This window comes from Euprymna scolopes, chromosome 9 (genome assembly GCF_053919585.1).
Source record: "Euprymna scolopes isolate OS-2025 chromosome 9, ASM5391958v1, whole genome shotgun sequence".
Classification (NCBI taxonomy): Eukaryota; Metazoa; Mollusca; class Cephalopoda; order Sepiida; family Sepiolidae; genus Euprymna; species Euprymna scolopes.
In genome coordinates this window covers 72,179,079-72,186,057 of record NC_136490.1, presented here as the reverse complement: position 1 = coordinate 72,186,057, position 6,979 = coordinate 72,179,079, and positions in this window count along the sequence as shown.

Genomic DNA, 6,979 nt, shown 5'->3' with positions numbered 1-6,979 from the left:
GGATGAATTTCTCTACAAAACATATCTAAGAACACCGCCAGACATATAAATTACCCTTGTGTAAAATTTGCAAAAGATAGGCTCAGCCATTTCGCAACCTGTGAGGAAGGAACTCACACACACATACACACAAAGTTACATATATATATATGCTTTGTGTCAATCGCTTTATTGTAGATTGGTAAAATATCAATATTGTACTAAATATACGTCACAAAACAATAAAAATTGTATAATCAAATAACTGCTTTAAGGTTACTTATTTTCCAAAATTTTGTTAAAATTCATGCGATATTCATGAAGTTATTACATTTTCTTTTTTATCAGAATTTACACTGTCCATCGCTTTATTGCAGGTCTCTTAAAATGTTGTTTTAGGGCAAAAATACAATGTCTAATCATGAAAATTTTACTTTTTTTAAAAATTTCTGTCAAAGAATAATAAACAACAGAACATCCTATGTGCTAAGCCTCAAATGAATGAATTATTTATTGACATAACCACCATTTTTTAAATAACGTTAAACAACATTCTGTCCACAAGGAAGTCAATTGTTTGATCTGGAAAGGAGTTATGGCTCTGACGACATCAACTATTTTTTTCCACAAAGCATTTTTTAAAGTAAATTGCTCTCCTTTCTTATAAACCCCTCTTTTCAATACTGACCAGAGATGTTCAATAGAGTTAAGGTCTGGAGAACATAGTGGCCAGATCATGAAGATTTCTCCGACGAAACACATAGATTTTAGGAGGGAAGCAATCGCTCTAGCAGAATAGGATGGTGCATTGTCATGCATAAAAATCATCTGTAATCATCGTGACCATGGTAGGTAATTTAGTCATGTTGACAAATGATTATCCAAAAAGGCCGTGTACGCATTACTGGTAAGCTTTACACCCTCTGGCACTTAAAATGGTTGCACCAACTTATCCCCAAAAACATGATGCCTTCAGCTTTTTGGTGGCTATGAACTTTGTAAGGGGTCGGAGTTCTATTTGTGATCCAAACTTTGGCCTATCAATGTCGTTTTTGCAAAATTGGAATTACAATTCAGTAGCATTATATCTGGCCTTTCATCTTCGTAAAAAGGTATACAATTGATGCAAAACTTTATATATATATATGATATAAAGCTAAATGTGTGTGTGTGTGTGTGTTTCTGGTCACGAATAGGCTCCTATATGGTTGACTATTTTAAAAAAACTGATTACATATAATGATAGAAGATGTATCGGGACACAGGAATGGGTATGTTTGATCTGGCAGAACGGTGGTTCATTAAAATTGTGGGGTCTGTGTTCGCACCTGGTCCACAAAGTATGGAAATAAAAAATGTAAAAATTTAAAAAAAACATTTATAAGTGTTTTTGATATAGATGTACATAAGAATACTTTAATAAGTATGTTTTAACTTAAATAGGAATGATATAATAAAATTGTGGGGTCTGCGTTCGCGCCTGGTCTCCATAGAATGGAAATAAGCACAAACTTTAATAAAGATTTTTCATATCTATCTGCGTAAGTATACTTTGATAATTATGTTTCAGTTTTAAGAAATATGGTATAATAAAATTATGGGGTGTTCGTTCACACCTGACCTCCATAGAATGGAAATATGTCACAAAGTTTAACAAGGTTTTTTAATATAGATCCACAGAATATGGAGGTATAATAAATTATAGGGTTTATCTATTTTATTTTTACTTTCATCATAATTTGCTTTGGTTCTGATACCCCCAAATTCAACCCAAATTTACAACTCTTACTTTTAATAACCTATCATACTTTCATAAATCAGAGTGTATTTTCTGTAGGCTGTTTTTGAACCCAGTCAACGACGGGTACTTTTGCTCGTATATATATATATATATATATATATATATATATATATATATATATATATATATATGTATATATATATATATATATATATATATATATATTTATATTTATATATATATAAATTTAAAGGAGATTAGAACAATAGTCTAAAGAGCTGAGTGTATTTTAATGTAATAGTGAAATTACTAGTTTAATTAAAATACAGGAAAGAAAAGTGCTCGTTGTAATTTAGATATATAATAAGCTCGATAGGTAAATATCCTAGAGCTAATTCAATATTAAGTAATGTGATTGATAATTTAAAATTTAAAAATCAAATTATAATTAAATTAAAATTAAAAATCTGTTTCATAAGAAGGAACAACAACAAAATCAATTATCTGTACGATCGTTTCGGAAAACAGTGTTTTTATTGTGGTAGACATCAAGTTACGGACAATAATTATTACATATAGTTTTTTAATAAACAAGGTCTCCTCGTCAGCAAATTGTGAAGGGTTTTTATTAAATTTAAAAGACACCATAAATAAACCTAGCATTAAAAATAAGGCAGATGTATCTAGAAAAAAATGTGGCACTTCTTTATAATCACACCTTCATGATAAATAGTGATTTATTTTTATTTTTTATTTTTTTTGTCCGGTGTTAACTTTCGCTAAGTTAGGCACACACTCTTTTGTAGTCTGCTCTGCACACAATCAGACACTCTGTTTCAACTCAACTGTTTATTAAAAAACTATATGTAATAATTATTGTCCGTAACTTGATGTCTACCACAATAAAAACACTGTTTTCCGAAGCGATCGTACAGATAATTGATTTTGTTGTTGTTCCTCCTTATGAAACGTATTTTTAATTTTAGTTTAATTATAATTTGATTTTTAAATTTTAAATTATCAATCACATTACTTAATATATATATATATATATATATATATATATATATATATATATATATATATATATATATATATATATATATATATATATAGTCCAGGTTATAAATGTATTTGTAGGATAAAACTCCAGAGAATATCTACCGGGTTTATATAATAGTACTTAGTAATTAATAGAGCTATTTATATTACTATTTATTCATACAGATATGTATAAATCGCTACACTGTCATGACAATGTTTCGCTTTGTAATTATTAATAACTAAGAAAAGCATTTAGGTGTTCATATTAAAAATGTGTTCGTTTTTCACATAGCGAACTTTGCTAAACGATAGGAAGCCAGCAAAGCGAGTTAGTATATATATATATATATATATATATATATATATATATATATATATATATATATATATATATAGAGAGAGAGAGAGAGAGAGAGAGAGAGAGAGAGAGAAAGAGAGAGAGGGGGGGAGAGGGGGAATGATCTGTATGTAAATATTTAAAAACTTCAGAATTAAAACACACATTAATATATTCAGTGTTGTCCATTAAGCCACCTCCTTTTTCTCTTGTCGACACAAATATACTTAAATGTTGAAAATTACGTAATTATTTGTCTTCTCTTATAATGAACCTTAGAACGGCTGATTCTGTTAATTAGGATTCACTAATGAGGAGGCTAATTGCTCATTAGGCTGACTGCAATTTTTAATCTTTTCATGCACAAACATTTGCATGAATCTGCAATTTTCCTACACTAAATACTCTTTCTAATTTCATGTAGTTTAACAGTGATTGAGTGTCAGATTAATTTGCACGAATTAATGACTTTTTCATTTAGACGAATTAATTATAACATACTAGTTGCAATACTCACCCTAGGATGGGGGTGTATACTGATGATGAGAAGAGTTTAACTCTCAAAGAGACGAAACAACGGATCCGGTCCTATGTACGGTGAAAACCCATATCCGCTGGGGGTAGGAGCTGAAGGGCTCAAATTAAAAACAATATATACGAACGGCGTGCAATTAATAGAGTAACGGAACTTGGCACAATTATTAGTCTTTCTCTACATAGGAACCACCCAGAGTTATACATTTCTCCCATCGTTTGATGCAGCTCTGGAGACCGTTTTTGTAGAACACCCCAGGTTGGTCCTCCAACCACGACCTGGCTTCAGAAATCAAGGCTGCGTCATCTGAGAAACGTGTTCCTTTCAAAAACAACTTCATGGCTGTGAAAAGGTGAAAGTCAGAGGGTGCAAGGTCAGGAGAGTAGGGACCATGGGGTAGGATTTCATAACCACACGCCCGTGCTTCTGATCTAGCAACATGCGAGTTGTGGACCGGGGCGTTGTCCTGCAGGAGGAGGGTAACTTTGCTGATCTTGCCCCACCTCTTGATTTTGATAACTTCCCTTAATTTTCTCAAAAGTGAAGCATAATAGGCTCCTGTAATTGTGGTACCCTTTGCCAGGAAATCTGTCATCACTACTCCGTCTTGGTCTCAGAAGACTGTTATCATGACCTTGCCAGCAGAGGGCTTCACCCATACCTTCTTTGGAGATGATGAGTCCAAGTGTTTCCACTGCATTGACTGGGCTTTGGTCTCTAGATCATAGTGATTGACCCAGGTTTGATCCTGTGTAATCAGTCTTTTGAAAAACTTTGACTCATCTTCTTGTCACATCTCCAAATTCATCCTCGAGCACTCGACACGTTTTCGCTTCTGGAATGGTGTGAGCAACCTAGTAATCCATCTGGAAGACACCTTTTGCATATGAATGATAGTTTCCATGAATGATAGTTTAAATTGACAAAATGGCAGAAAAAATGTGCGTGTTCATCAATCTATACTATATTTAAATTCTGTAACACTTCCACCACCACCATCACCACCACCTTCTTCCTCTTCTTCTTTGATTTAATATTTGTTTTACATACTCACATGTGTTGAGTGCCTTTTAAAAGTTGACTTCCAAACTAACCTATTTCTTTATATGTCCCTTTTTCTCTCAAATTCACCTTTATCATTTCCTCGATGCTTTCCTGACAAATGACCCTACTAGCTTTACTGTTCTACATTCTTTCATTCTCTCATTCATTCTTTCAAAGTAACTAAACTGACAAATTCTCTTGCACTACACATATCATATATAGTGTCCAACATACCATTATGATACGATTTGTCTCCATCTCGCACATATTCTCAATCTTTACTGACCAAGTTTCACTTTGATTCATCAATGATGGTCTCTTCATTTGTTCAACAGCAGTAATGCTCTTCTTGTTAGTGTTGTGGACTTGAAGGACCAATAATAAATAAGACAACACGGTGGTATATTTACAAAATGTGTATTTGCAGAAGTACAGATTAGTATGTTACAGAAAAGACTGCTCTCTTAGACATTATTTACTGCCTTTCCACTGCAGGCAGTTGTGACACAAGGTCGGAAGTTGAAAAGAATCAAAGCCAACTTCCTTATTAAAATTTGCCTGCACAATCCTGTCAGCATTCTCTGGTTGGAGCGTCTCAGTCAGTCAGCAATAAACGAAGTCCAGATCAAAGAGCAAAGATAGGATTATCCAGGAACAATACCTCAGTTCGACATATAAAAGGTTACCAAGCTGGCTCAGCTTTTGCCTAGAATGGATCCTTGACTGGTATGTCTTATGAGTCTCTTTAGACACATCATTACGACGTTCACATCCCTTGGTCGACAATAGTAATGTTCTTCTGGCTAATAATCACACAAGTTCCCCAAATTTACTCCATCAACTCCCAACCCTTCCTATCATACCAGCATCAACCCTTCTTTGATGTTAAATTGAGAATTTCCTATAAACATAATTTATGGAATAAATACTGAAAAATATAATTGGTTTAATTCACTTGTTTTCAGTTATAAAAAATTAAATTCTGTTTTTTATTATTATTATTATGTGGACCTGCACAGATTATGGAATAGGGCACCGATACTGTCTGACCTTGAATATTTGTTAACACAATGAAAAACATTTTGATCTCATAAAATCTGTGTGTGACCTTTCTGGGTCACCAGCAACCAGATGTGAGCCCTCAGCAATCCCTAATGGGGATCACCTTGTCACATATGCATCATGCTCGTTCTTCACAAGGAATTCTCCATAAGTTCTCTTGGCGCAGTAGATCTCGTTGATATGTTTGGTCGGAGTCGATCTCACGTTTGAGTTGATATGCCGCTATCATGCTGGAAGTGAATAGATTTTCATGTGCGTAAAAGAAAGACAGACTCAGGTATCTCTATTCTACTTTGTTAATTCAGGTTAGATATACAAAATATGATATACACTTATATACAATTGTTCCGTGGTTGATATTTAACAAACACTATTGAATCCCAATTAGATTTAATTACTCTCAGTTTTTACGGTGGTGACGGACAGGCAGAGAGGGGTGGTGACAGCTCTTCGGTCAGGATTATATTCGCTCAGAACTCAGTTCCAACTATTGATTTTGGCATGGGGATTCGCTTATATATCGAGGTATTGGGGTACGGTAGGTTGTTCCCTAGACCAATCGCCAATAAGTACGTCATTCCAGGGGAATTCCCGATTTCCTGCATGCACCTGCGAATCTGTGAACACTCTCAGTTGTGGTTCTCATGATCGGAAGAGGTTAACCCCGTGACCGCTCATCTGGCATTGTGCTCAGAGGAAATGAAATTATATTTCGTTAAGTCTCTCAAAGTGACATTGAATTGTCACTTTCACCAAACAGTCAGATTTATATGTTGGTTTCATAAAAAATAATAAAATGTGTAACTTAACTCTTCCTTTCAGCAAGGTCGGCCGTCGTTACCCGGTCATACAATAATACTTAACAAATAACACAAACACAGCTGCCCATCATCCTCCAGAGTTTCGGAAGTCTCAACCTCCCCCAAATGGGGAGCCCTACTGCTCCTAGGAACGGTCACGTAACATGTGTACAAATACGGATCAAACAACTAAAGTTATAAATTTAGAAAAATGTTGAATTTGTAGTGATTTAATCAGTAAAATTTGCTCAAATTTTTCAATTCTAATTATTTTTATTCATAAAGCTCATTAACATGAGAGGATTTTTAAAAATTGAATTCTATCTTTCTCAATTCTCACATTAGAATGATATGATAGATGTGTAATGTGATTCTTAATCTGATGAACTTAGAGGAAGATTTAATCAGGACAGTATAGGTGCCGAACAGGAGACTTC